This window comes from Narcine bancroftii, chromosome 9, assembly GCF_036971445.1.
Source record: "Narcine bancroftii isolate sNarBan1 chromosome 9, sNarBan1.hap1, whole genome shotgun sequence".
Taxonomy (NCBI): Eukaryota; Metazoa; Chordata; class Chondrichthyes; order Torpediniformes; family Narcinidae; genus Narcine; species Narcine bancroftii.
The window spans coordinates 114,326,187-114,339,425 of NC_091477.1; positions in this window are offsets into that span (position 1 = coordinate 114,326,187).

Consider the following 13,239-nt stretch of genomic DNA (forward strand, 5'->3'; position numbering starts at 1 on the left):
GTGGCGTTAACCTTGTGAACTAATGAGGCCCAAAGGGATGGTTGGCTTGTTAGTTCAGAAGCTTTTGTCTGTTACAGCGGGCGAAAATGCAGTCCCCACCTCAGGGAGCATGGCTCAGCCAATAACCAAAACCTTTTGCAAACGCAGCTTCCCTCCCCAGCCCCCAAAAGGAAGTGCTTTTACATTCTACAGAGGGCAGGGACAGGAGGGAATTGTTTTTTTTTAGGGTGTCTTGCTTGATTGAACTGCCCAAAGCAATACCAGCTAGTCTCTCCAGGACCGGTACTTTGCAGGGCACATAATTCCTGCCTGACAGATGTGCTTCTCCCCACAGCTAGAACCTCTGCTGTGCACCTCATTTTGTTGTGGTCCGACGTGTGATATGGCTTGGCCCTGGGAAAGGTTGGTATTAGGTCACCCATGCCTGTTTGGCACATGGACTATCCCCTGCTACCAATGGTAGCTGACACCTCTGCGGCGGTGGTGAGGGTTGCTGGGAGGTTCCCAGTTGCAGTAACCCACTGTGTGGGTAAAACTGCTGTTGCCCTGGAGCAGGTTGGAAATTTTCTGTATTTATTTAAAATTTCCAGCATCTGCAGTTTTTTAAAAAAGAATTCACCCTTCGTTCTGTTCTCTTGAGCTGACGCAGAGGAAACTGCCAAGTTTTGGAGTTGAATGGTTATTATTGTCACCGAGTCATGACATGATAGAATGCAGTCCCACCATCAAGTGCCCATTTCGACTGATTCCATTTGCCCCCACTCGGATTATGGCTTTTCTTGCCTTGGCAATCCAAGTCCTCATCAAGATACATAAGATGGCATAGGTAAGAAAGAGACAAGTAAGTTGTTTCCATTGGTAGGGGAGACCAGAACCAGGGGACGTAGCCTCAAGATTCAGGGTCGTCGATTTAGGATGGAGATGAGGCTTTTCCCAGAGGGTGATGAATCTATAGAATTCACTGCCCATTGAAGCAGTGGAGGGGACCTCAGTATATACATTTGACAAAGTTGGATAGATTTTTACATAAAAGGGGAATTAAGGGATATGGGGAAAGGCAGGTAGGTAGAGATGATCCTATCATTGGATCAGCCATGATCATACTGAACAGCAGAGCAACCTTATGGGCTGGATGGTCTACTTCTGCTCCTAGTTCTTAAGTTCTTATGATACTTTCTAATTGTTGTCTTCACCATTCTCAATAGCGGTGCATTCCTGAATTCAACCACCTCCTAGGTGGAAAATAAAATCCTTCCCCACAGTGACGTATTATTCAGACATCCACCTGTTTTTCTTGATTCCTAACGTAGGGCTCAGGCTCAAAGTGTTTGTTGCCTTTTACTTCTTATGGATGCTGTGTGACCTGCTGAGTCTCTCCAGCAATTTTGTGCATTGCCCTTTGCCATGGTGGTTGATGTTGGTTCACCAAAGTTCATTCCCTGGAAGCAGTGAGTTTGTGTAGTCTGTGTTCTTTACCTGCTCTTGCTCAGCTCCGATCTGAGGTTCAGTGTCTGTGTACAACGTTGCTGGTTTGGCCTTTGCCATTGTAGCCTGATTTTAATGCAGCTCAACCAATGTTTGGTTCAGAAACAGTGAGTCCTGGGTGGTCACAGCTCTTGGTCACACCACATTATCCCAGCATGTATGAAGAGCTTTTTGATGAGATCAATTCAAGCTTCTCATGGATGCTCAGTGGGCTGCATTGATAATATGCTTCAAATGCTTGGTTCAAAATTCGGAGTCATCCGTTACCTGATTTAGCAAGTGGCAGGCGGAGCCATCATTATGGAGCCCTGGAATAAAGGTGGCCCAAGGAAACAGAAATCCATAAGGGGGGCAGCAGTGGCAGGAAGACAATGAAAAGGACAAAACAGTTATTTCCCCTGTGGCCCAAAAGGAACTGAGCTCAGAGAGTGAAATGAGGGAAAGGCAGCTTAAAATGACTGGTTTTGCATCAGTGTCAGTTAGACTCATCTGAAGTAGTTCATAATGCCTCGTTCACCAGCCCTTGGGTCACCATGGCACAGCAGCCAATGCCCCTTCCTCACCACTCCAGGAGACCAGACTTCGCACACTGTTAAATGTGTAGCTTTTGTTCTCCCTGAACCAAGCTTCTCCAAGGTGCTCTGGTTCCTTTCCATGTACCAAAGACTGCTGGTCCATTACTTGGACCACTATAAATTTTGATTTTTGCTTATTCCTTGAAAGAGGACTCAGCCCTGAAACATCGGCAATATATCTTTATCTCTTACGGATGCTGTAAGACCGGCTGAGTTCCTCCAGCATTTCAGTACGTTTTTACCACAATCACACCATTTGCAGGCATTCGTGTTTAACCCACTGTAAATTACACCATATAAGCATCTGAAAGATCTGAGAGAGAATGAGAGGGAATAGGTAGCAGGCCAGCAGAGAAATGAGGAAGATGATGAAATTGTTCATGTGGGAACTAGCACAGACCCAATTAGCAGAATAACTTCCACTAGGTCACTAGACATTGTCTCCTCTGTTATTCCTACCAATGTGACTGAACCAATTGATATTCTCTGTGATTGAAGTTTATTTCTGAATGTTCTGTTTTGCAATTCCAGCAGTAATATTTCAGCTCCTTGCAAATGACATAATCAATGGCAGTGTTCATATGATATCTATCTCTCTGGCTGTTTCACAAATAAAGCCACAACAATCCGCAAGAGATTTATTTTTTGAGCCATCTGATAAAAATCAGTCTCCACCACTTATAACATTTTAGCAAAGCATTTTACTTTGTTCTGGATTTGAGAGTTAACCCAACCATATAACCATATAACCACACAGCACAGAACAGGCCAGTTCGGCCCTACTAGTCCATGCCGTAACAAATCCCCACCCTCCTAGTCCCACTGACCAGCATCAGGTCCATACCCCTCCAGTCCTCTCCTCTCCATGTAACTATCCAGTCTAATCCTTAAATGTAACCAATGATCCCACCTCAACCACGTCTGCCGGAAGCTCATTCCACATCCCTACAACCCTTTGCGTAAAGAAGGAAAGGAAGACAACCTTTTAATTCAATATGAACATGGAAAAAGGTGCTTTTTATCACCCAGGGACATGAAAGATATCAGGTGTGTGAGCAATGCTTCATGTTTGTAGAAAGAATTTGCATCATGAATGGATCTAAATTTTATCTTTACTTTATCCTTTCAACAGATTCACACAGAGCAGAATGAAGCAGAGAAAAAGGAGTTGAATTAGGGCCTCTAAATTTATGTCAGGCATTTATTTGCAGTGGTAAATTAAACTTGATGCATGGATCTACTAACCGTTACTGAAACCTGAGTTTACAGGATGTGTGATGACTTTGCACGATTATAAATCATAGAACACTTCAGCACAGAAACAGGCTCCTCAGGCCTTTTAGGCCATACCAAACTATTTTTCCTCCTAGTCTCAATCACCTGCACCTGGACCATGGGTCTCCAAACCCCTCCCATCCAAGTACCTATAAATATTCAGTTAAATGTCAATATTGAACCCACATCAACCACGTCTGCTCATTCCACACTCTCACTACCCTCTGAGTGAAGAAGTTCGTCTGAATATTCCACTTAAACTTGTCATCTTTCATGCTTAACACATGCCCTTCAGTTCTTGTCTCATTCAACATAAGTGGAAAATATCTGCTTGGATTTACCCTATCTCACAATTTGGTACATCTCAACCTCAATTTGTGATTATTTACAGTGGTTCTAACTAACCCCCTAAATTCACATTCCATCTTAAACAATCCTTATGCTTTGTGATTGGTAAGGAATTACTTAAGAAGGTATGTGAATGAGAAGGGAAGATTGAGAACCACTGCTCTAGACTCAATTGTTATTGAAATATTTTGATTGAGAACAATTGTCATTGGCCCATTTCCTTTGGAGTCATGAAACCGTGCACATAACGAGTCAATGAGGTACGATTAAAACAGTGGTTTTCTTTCCACTCACTTACCACCTAAAGCAATCCCTTACTAATCACAGTGCAATGTTAATGTGGAGCAAAAACTGGAGGAGGCTTCATGTTGAACAGGACCCTATGCATTTACAGTCCAGGAATGATCAAACTTTTGTTTTTGTTTAATCCATCATTTTGCAATAGTCTAAAAAGGGTCCTAACCTGTAATGTTGACTGTCCATTTCTCTCCACAGACCCTGCCTGGCCTGTCGAGTCCCTCCAGCATTTCACAAAAATTTGAATAGCTGGTTTTCCTTTTAAAAACTGATGGTCTTGATGTGGGTTCAGAGAGATAGGGAGAACCAAGGGAGGATAGCAGTTGCCTTGTAATTTTGTGGCTAACTGTGCCTGCTCGAATTGTGAGTGTTCCTGGACAGGTGGACATTTCTTGCCTATTTCTAGTTGTCCATATTCTTTGTAGTAATATTGATAGTAACCAGAATCCTTCTAATTCAGGTTGAAGTGGAATCAAATTGGACCCTCAAATGAAAAGGTTACAGGAGAGCTTTACCAAAAGGCTGCCTGGTTTAGAGAGCATGAGTTATGGGTTGAACAACTCCTGTTGTCTTCTCGAGTGCATGAAACTGAGGGGTGACTTGATATGTCATGGATAGGGTAGACAGTCAGAATCTTTTCCACAGGGTAAAAGCATCACACTCTAGAGGACATATGTTTAAGGTGAAAGGGAGCAAATTTAAGGGACATGCATGGGGATGTTTCTTTTACACAGAGAGTGATGGATAGCTGGGAAGGTAGTGGAGGAAGCAGATACAAAAGAGGCATTTAAGACACTTCTAAATAGACACAGCAATATGAGGGGTATGGAGAGATATCTATCAAATGGGATTCGAGGGATGCTGGGGGCAAGAAGGGCTCCCAAAGGGGCTCGGGCACTGAAGGCTTCCTGATCATGTCGGTAGTTTGGAACTGAAGTTCGGGGGTGCTGATGGATCAAACACGTCTCTTGGCTGCAGAGACTGCAGGAATGTTGATAGTGATCCAAGGACACCCAGTGACTCTGAAGTGACTCTCCTTTGCTTCTCTTTCAATCTTACTGTAACAACACCGGGCAACACTCATGGAGACTATTTGTCTGCGTTACGGCAGGCAGATGGCAATTTCACGTAATATTACATGTTCTGTACTATTACCTGAGAATAAATGAATCTTGAAGTGCAGCAGAGTTTCACTTGGACATCATGTTCAGCCTGTTCTTGTGCTGTTCTGTTCTCTGTTCTATCTGTAATTTCCCTCATGAAGGTAGAGATGAGCCACTGTCTTGAAATGCCAGATTTTTTTCTACTGACGGTGTCCTCATAAAACTGTATGAAATTGGGGGGAGGGGGGTGGGTGGGGGGACCTGGTGGTGTTTTCAGAGCTTACACTCAGCAACAAAGAACGAATAGCGATCTCAAGTCAGGATGGAGTGACAATGTTCCTATGTACCTTCTGCGCTTCTTAATGGTGGACTTTGATGTTTTGGAAGGTGCTTTCAAAATAGACTTGCTCAGCAACTTCTGTGCATTTTGTAGATGGTACGCACTCCACCCTTGGTAGGTTTGTGTTGGAGTGAATACAGGTGTAGCTGGTTAACGTGATACAAATCGAGTGGGTTGCTTTGTCCTGGATAGTGCTGAACTTCTGCATGCTGAAATTAGATTCATCCGGATACATTGAGGGCATTCCATCACACTTCCCTGGTTTGGAGAAGTCTGGAGATGCTACAGGATCTAGAATTGGACTTTTTCTTGTAGCTAAGCTATTTATGTGGCTGGTCGAATTGGGTTTCTGGTCATTGTTGAGCCTTGACTGTTGTGAGTGGTAGACCCAGCTATGACGAAGCCATTGAATGTCAAAGGTTAGTGGTTAGACACTGTCTTGTTGGAAGTAATCATTTGCCTGATTGCCCACATGTGGCACAAGTGTTATTTGACACTTTTCAACCCATGCCTTAATGTTACATAGGACTTGCTCCATACAGTCACATAGTGAGGAGATACAGAGATGAACACTGTGAAATTGTCATCAACCATCTTACTTCTAACCTTCCCATGAAGCACAAGAACATCTGCAAGCCTAGGACACTGCCCAGAGAGACGACTGCAGTGATGTTTTCGGTAATATTTATCTCCAACAGTTGCAATCATTTTCCTTGGTGTAACTATTGGATTGGTTTTCCTTTGAGTCTAGTATCAGCAGATGGTCAACTGCATGTGTTTGTAATGGGTATGTAACAACCCCAGAGTTACATTTACTGATACTACCCTTAGAATTCCCAGATATTGTAAACAAAGTAGAAATCCTCAATATTCTCAGAAATATGTCCCCTTCACCTCTTTGCCATTGAGTGGAAATGCATTTCTATGGATTAGAGAAAAGATCATTTGGAAAACATAATGGACTTTTAAATATGGTATTTACATAAAAAAAGCACCTGTATAGGCATATTGTGTCAATGTTTTGAGTTGTTCTCATCTGCATTTTACAAATAGTCCTTGTGATGTATCAGCTCATAATTTTATTTAACTATTACGAGAATGCAATGGGTACTGAAGTTGGGTAAAAGAGCAGAATTTTGTTAAACACAGGATAGATTAAATTTTGTTCGTTGTTTATTCACTCTGACGAATTGAAGAATTTATAGTGAGGCTATAGCTATGACTGACGCAGTAAATTTTAATCCCAAAGGTACCCTTTTTCACATTTTTATTGAAATATTGTACAGCTCAACCTCAAGAGCCAGCAAAGATGTTTCAGCTAATGAATAACAGTTTTAACAGAGCAGGAAGAACCCTCCCTTTGAGAGTAGCAGTAATATAATGAACTTCATCTCTCTTCCGTGGTCTTTCTCTTTAAATCGGCTTCTTGATTGTGTGAAGGGGAAACCAGAAATAATATATTTCCTGTTTTGAGGAAGATGCCATTTATTATATGAATAGCTGACCAGTCCATGACCTTATTCTGGTGGTGGGGGAGAAGAAAGCCTGTAATAATCTGAAACAGGCCCAGGTCCCTTGATTGAAAGGACATGTGTGCGCATGAGGCGTATTGCAATGTACAAGTCTTTTTGCGTTGGTCAATAACATTGTGAAGGGAGGCACTGAGGTACTGTTGTTAAGAAATCCTCATTAAACCCGTGCACCAGGTTTGTTGTGAGAGCAGAAGGTTAGGTTACTGACCCAGCACTCCAGGGTTGGACTGTTGATCCAGAGACATGAATTTCAATTGTGCCAAGACAGCTGAGGACTTCAATTCATAATGTGAATAAAATTATGATTAAAACTCTAGCATCAGCAACGTTGGCCATGAAATTACTGGATTGGTGTTCAAACCCAACTGCTTCACCAATATCCTGCTGAGTAGGAGACCTGCCAGGCTCATCTAGCCTGACCTATGTGTGACACTAGACCCACCAGTTGACAGCAGTACATATTGGCCACGCCTGCCCTCTCCACATCCAGTGAGTGAATAATATTTAATAATATATATTTATAATGCACACATACACGCATAACCATGGGCAGCAAAATTAGTCTAGCAGTTAGCACCATGCTGTTACAGCACCAGAGACCAGGGTTCAAATCCAGGGCTGTCCATAAGGAATTTGTATGTTTTTCCTACATCTGTGTGGGTTTCCTCTGGGTGCTCTGGTTTCCTCCCATCGTTCAAAGCATGCCAGATGTTTTAGGTAGATTGGGTGCAATTGGGCGGTACAGCTCGTGGGCTGATAGGACCAGTTACCATACTGTATGTCCAAATTTATATGTTAAAAAAATTTTAGGAGTCCGGTGGCAATATCACCTTTGCCTTTGGAGAGACTAATGAAAGCCTATCCAAATCATCCCATACAGGGCGAGGTTTGTCCCATATTAAGACAATAAAAAGTTATGAAACGCCTTCAGCTGATTAAGCATGATTTCTAAAGGAGATGTAATCTCTTCTGAAGTACTGCATTTTCTAAACTGGTGACCCTAATGTTAATGAGTGATTTCTATGAATTTACAACATCATTATATTGTGTCCCTCATAAGAGACAGATCTAGGTGATATTGCTGGACTAGAGTGCAAATATCGTCTATATTGGTGATTGGATGTGAGAGAAGCATGATTCATACGTTGTGACTTGTGACATTTTACAGGATTGATGTCCCAACTGCCGTTGTATAGATCAATCCTTGAAACTTAAAACTCTCACCTTAAAATCGGGGTTGCCCCATACAAAGAGTCTAAAATTCTTACCTTGATGACAAAGTTGCAACACCTCCACCATCTTCCTGCCGGCTCCGATGGAATCTTGCGCATATCCCGTTAGTTATTTGTGAAGTCTCAGCGCTCCTCTGCGGGCTCCATCCGCCCAGTCCGACTGCTGTTGGTTCCGTACAGGGTTTATATGGCCTGTTACATGAGCCAACATTAGTTAATTTTAATATATCCAAATAAAATTAAAACCTTTAAATGATCATTTGTTATTGAAATATAGTGATTTGCTTTTAACAGCATATGCTGGTCAGCAGTAAATGCCAGATTTTGGGGGGAGGGGTCGTCTTATTCAAAGGGTATTGCTCAAATCCAACATTTTTGTCCAGGGTGTCCGATACACAAGTCAAACTATACAATGACATATATGGTATTTTCAAGATTTAAGTGTTTAGGTACAGAGCTGCATATCCAGGTTTGCCAGTGACCTAACATTTTGCACTGTAAGTTGAATAGATGGACATTAAAAATGAGAGATAAATATGAATAGATGAAATGAAAGCACAACAAGGTAGTAAATGGATTTTTGTGAGTTGGGCTGTTCTGCACTGCATGACAGAATTGTCCTGGGAGAGAATCTTCTTTCTTCTTTGGCTTGGCTTCGCGGACGAAGATTTATGGAGGGGGTAAAAAGTCCACGTCAGCTGCAGGCTCGTTTGTGGCTGACAAGTCCGATGCGGGACAGGCAGACACGATTGCAGCGGTTGCAAGGGAAAATTGGTTGGTTGGGGTTGGGTGTTGGGTTTTTCCTCCTTTGCCTTTTGTCAGTGAGATGGGCTCTGCGGTCTTCTTCAAAGGAGGTTGCTGCCCGCCAAACTGTGAGGCGCCAAGATGCACGGTTTGAGGCGTTATCAGCCCACTGGTGGTGGTCAATGTGGCAGGCACCAAGAGATTTCTTTAGGCAGTCCTTGTACCTTTTCTTTGGTGCACCTCTGTCACGGTGGCCAGTGGAGAGCTCGCCATATAACACGATCTTGGGAAGGCGATGGTCCTCCATTCTGGAGACGTGACCCATCCAGCGCAGCTGGATCTTCAGCAGCGTGGACTCGATGCTGTCGACCTCTGCCATCTCGAGTACTTCGACGTTAGGGGTGTAAGCGCTCCAATGGATGTTGAGGATGGAGCGGAGACAACGCTGGTGGAAGCGTTCTAGGAGCCGTAGGTGGTGCCGGTAGAGGACCAATGATTCGGAGCCGAACAGGAGTGTGGGTATGACAACGGCTCTGTATACGCTTATCTTTGTGAGGTTTTTCAGTTGGTTGTTTTTCCAGACTCTTTTGTGTAGTCTTCCAAAGGCGCTATTTGCCTTGGCGAGTCTGTTGTCTATCTCATTGGGAGATAATGCAGAAATAGATATAACAAGATTAAATTGTGTCTCCAAATTCTGAAGAGAGAATGCTGGCATTGAGTTGGAATTTCCTAGACTTTAGAAAGTTAAAGGATGATTTGGTCAAAATTTTCAGGGTATTTGGTTGAGTTAATATTTAATGCAGCATTTTTACAGAGCCAGTGACCTGGGTTCGAATCTAGCGCTGTCTATAAGGGGTTTGTACATTCTCCCCGTGTTTGCATGGGTTTCCTTGGGAGCTTGTTGTTCCTCCCACTCTTCAAAAAAAAATAGGGGTTGTAGGTTAATTAAGTGTAATTGGGTGGCACAGGCTCTTGGGCCGGAAGGGCCTGTTACCGTGCTCTATGTCTTAAAACATATAATATGCTTTATTTTAAGAAATAAATATTTTTGTTTTCTTAAGTTCAGAGGATAAACGACTTGGAATTTAAAGCTAGGCTTTATAAGGCTTGATTTGATCTGTATGTAGTCAGCTACAATAATGTTGGAAGTGGAGAACACAGGATATTATGGTGTAAGTTAGCAAAATGGCAGATGAAATAACCATTGGATCCTGACCTACATGAAGTATTAATTGGTACATAGCTGAAATCAAACTTTGAGCAAAGTGTTTAGGAACTTATATCCTATTTGAATCCACATGAGATGCTTGGAATTAAAATTCCTCTCTCTATTTAGAATAAACTTCATCATTTCCTTTCAGTGGAAAACAAAGTTGAGTGCATCCTCATTTCCCAGTGGCCGAGAGGGAAAATAATGGTTTTAGGTGAAGTTTTATCTTGTGAAGTCAAGTCAGAAAATTCTCAATGTAGTGTTGGGATGGATAAAGCTGGTTTAGTGTGGAAACAGCACTAAGAACATAAATGGATTCCAGCTACATTTCTGTTAAAAGCAAAACACTTCTGTTGATCACAATACCTCTACGAAGAAAGGGCTCAAGCCGAAACATTGGTTATGTATCTTCATCTTTGTTAAATAAAGTACACAGTTTGATCTGCTGAGTTTCTGCTGTGTTTTTACTTCAATCACGATTCTGCAGACATTCATGTTTTACATCCGTAAGATTGTTTTGATATTAATGAACCCCAAAGAACAACATTCAAAAATGTCAAAAATGTCAATTGAATGTTGATTTTGAACCTTTTGTGTTAAGTAAAAAAGACAAACAAGTGAAATCTAAATTTATCAGGTGAGTCAACTTGGAATAAAATACAATGTAGCCAGTTTGGATTGATGGAATACCCCTTTTTTTCCCTCTGATGAATACAAAGCAAATAAACCTAGACAACATCTGTTCAGTTACTCATGAGTGTCGCCATCTACATGAGAATAGATTCAATGCAAGTGTGTTAATTCACATTTGGAGAAATTGACCTGGAATTTTTCAATATTTAACAAAAGACCCACAGCTCTCTGGTGGATGTAATCATAGCGCAGAGCTGTTATAAACAGCTGTGGAGCTAACCTGGTGTCTAAGCCTTGAACAATTGTCAGTGAAGGTTATTCAGTCATATATTTAACTTCTCTTTGGCAGAGTTTGGTGACCGCTTACATTTGTTACATTACAAAAGTAATTCCTTCTTAATTATTTCACTGGTTATGAATGATTTGGCCTGTTCTGGCAGTAGGAAAGATGCTTTTAAAGCACAGGGTTTTTTTTGGGTCTTTTTCTTTGTTATCTTTGCCCCAGTAATTAAATTCAAGGCACAGAAATGCTGGAGGAACTCAACTTGTCTTGCAGTGTCCATAGGAGATAAAGACATATCACCGATGTTTCAGGCCTGAGCCCTTTCTCCCAGAATCACAGTGCGGCTTTCGCGCAAACAGAGGAACTACTGACATGGTCTTTGCCCTCAGACAGCTCCAAGAAAAGTGCAGAGAACAAAACAAAGGACTCTACATCATCTTTGTTGACCTCACCAAAGTCTTCGACACCGTGAGTAGGAAAGGGCTTTGGCAAATACTAGAGCACCTCGGATGCCCCCCAAAGTTCTTCAACATGGTTATCCAACTCCACAAAACCAACAAGGTCGGGTCAGATACAGCAATGAGCTCTCTGAACCCTTCTCCATTAACAATGGCGTGAAGCAAGGCTGTGTTCTCGCACCAACCCTCTTTTCAATCTTCTTCAGCATGATGCTGAAACAAGCCATAAAAGACCTCAACAATGAAGACGCTGTTTACATCCGGTACCGCACGGATGGCAGTCTCTTCAATCTGAGGCGCCTGCAAGCTCACACCAAGACACAAGAGCAACTTGTCCGTGACTATTCTTTGCAGACAATGCCGCTTTAGTTGCCCATTCAGAGCCAGCTCTTCAGCGCTTGACGTCCTGTTTTGTGGAAACTGCCAAAATGTTTGGCCTGGAAGTCAGCCTGAAGAAAACTGAGGTCCTCCATCAGCCAGCTCCCCACCATGACTACCAGCCCACCCACAACTCCATCGGGCACACAAAACTCAAAACGGTCAACCAGTTTACCTATCTCGGCTGCACCATTTCATCGGATGCAAGGATCGACAACGAGATAGACAACAGACTCGCCAAGGCAAATAGCGCCTTTGGAAGACTACACAAAAGAGTCTGGAAAAACAACCAACTGAAAAACCTCACAAAGATTAGCGTATACAGAGCCTGTTCGGCTCCGAATCATGGGTCCTTTACCGACATCACCTACGGCTCCTAGAACACTTCCACCAGTGTTGTCTCCGCTCCATCCTCAACATTCATTGGAGCGACTTCGTCACCAACATCGAAATATTCGAGATGGCAGAGGCCAACAGCATCGAATCCACGCTGCTGAAGATCCAACTGCGCTGGGTAGGTCACGTCTCCAGAATGGAGGACCATCGCCTTCCCAAGATCGTGTTATATGGCGAGCTCTCCACTGGCCACCGAGACAGAGGTGCACCAAAGAAGAGGTACAAGGACTGCCTAAAGAAATCTCTTGGTGCCTGCCACATTGACCACCGCCAGTGGGCTGATATTGCCTCAAACTGCGCATCTTGGCGCCTCACAGTTCGGCGGGCAGCAACCTCCTATGAAGAAGACCACAGAGCCCACCTCACTGACAAAAGACAAAGGAGGAAAAACCCAACACCCAACCCCAAACCACCAATTTTCCCTTGCAACCGCTGCAACCGTGTCTGCCTGTCCCGCATCGGACTTGTCAGCCACAAATGAGCCTGCAGCTGACATGGACATTACCCCTCCATTAATCTTAGTCCGCGAAGCCAAGCCAAAGAAGATAGCGTCTGCAGATTTTCGTGTTTCACTCCAGTAATTAGGGTTTAAAGATGAAATTGGAGCCAACCATCTTCTTAGACAATTCACCAATAATCTTCACATCACCTGCCTCACAACTGCTGATCTTTGGGTCTTCTCGCACATTGCCGACAATAATTCTGGTTTTATCCTCCACTAAAACTGCCATCACATCATACCTCTGGTGTGATCTTCACTCAGCTTTACACTAACCAACATCAACTCAGATTTCTGGGGACTGTGTCTCACAAGAGAAGATTACCCTGCATATACATGAAAGATAAACAAGAAAATGTGCCCCATTATGGGAAAGTTAGAATTAGGGAACACTGTGTCTCACCTGAGAAGAAGCTTTGGTGATTTCCAGTTTTGGATTTCAGCAGAAATC